Source organism: Bison bison, unplaced genomic scaffold (assembly GCF_000754665.1).
Source record: "Bison bison bison isolate TAMUID 2011002044 unplaced genomic scaffold, Bison_UMD1.0 scf7180017864144, whole genome shotgun sequence".
NCBI classification, from domain to species: Eukaryota; Metazoa; Chordata; class Mammalia; order Artiodactyla; family Bovidae; genus Bison; species Bison bison.
The window spans coordinates 95,562-96,351 of NW_011494716.1; the positions used below are offsets into that span (position 1 = coordinate 95,562).

The 790-nt window shown below is 43.8% G+C and overlaps 1 protein-coding gene across 1 annotated transcript in view; it reads left to right on the plus strand.

Annotated features, from left to right (window-relative positions):
* Positions 1-790, plus strand: part of LOC104988957 (ATP-binding cassette sub-family A member 3-like) — a 98,246-nt gene that overhangs the window by 36,705 nt on the left and 60,751 nt on the right. The window lies entirely within an intron of this gene.

Here is a 790-nt window from a genome sequence, read left to right on the forward strand (position 1 = left end):
CACGGGGCCCCATCCCCCTTTGCTGTCGGTTGCTGATGGTGGTCATCATGCTCAGTCACCATCTTCCTGTTACCCGAGATGCTTTCTGCTGTAGCACTTGCATCTCTCCTCTCTGACTGCAGACCCCTATTTCTGCTCAGTGCCTTTGCGCACAGAATGGACGTGTCAATGGGCTGAACTTCCCTATCGAATTTCCCTTTAGTACTTGGATCTCCCTAGTCTTCATCATTCATGTTAGCTCTGATGTTCCTCTGAATTGTGGTGATCCTGAAAAATGGGATTATATGTTCCACTCCCTGGGCCCTGTCACCTCTTCTTTCCTGCTTTCTTGGACTCATCTGTCTTCCTCTCTCTCATCTCTGCCCTCAGCCTGGACCTCAGCCAAGCCCACTTGTCTCTCACCGCAGATTCATTTCTTCCTCTCTTCCTTCCACTTCTGGGTCTTCACGCTGTGTCTAAAAGCTCTAAATATTTTTGGTGTTTTCTTCTTTTTTTAATTGACTTTATTGAAGTATAGTTGATTTACAATGTTGTATTAATTTCTGCTGTACAGCAAACTGACTCAGATATATATACACACATGTATATTTATTTTGTTGGTTTTTTAAATTTTTTATTTTTTTTATTTTATTTTTTAACTTTACAATATTGTATTGGTTTTGCCGTACATCAAAATGAATCCGCCACAGGTATACACGTGTTCCCCATCCTGAACCCTCCACCCTCCTCCCTCCCCGTACCATCCCTCTGGGTTGTCCCAGTGCACCAGCCCCAAGCATCCAGTATTGTG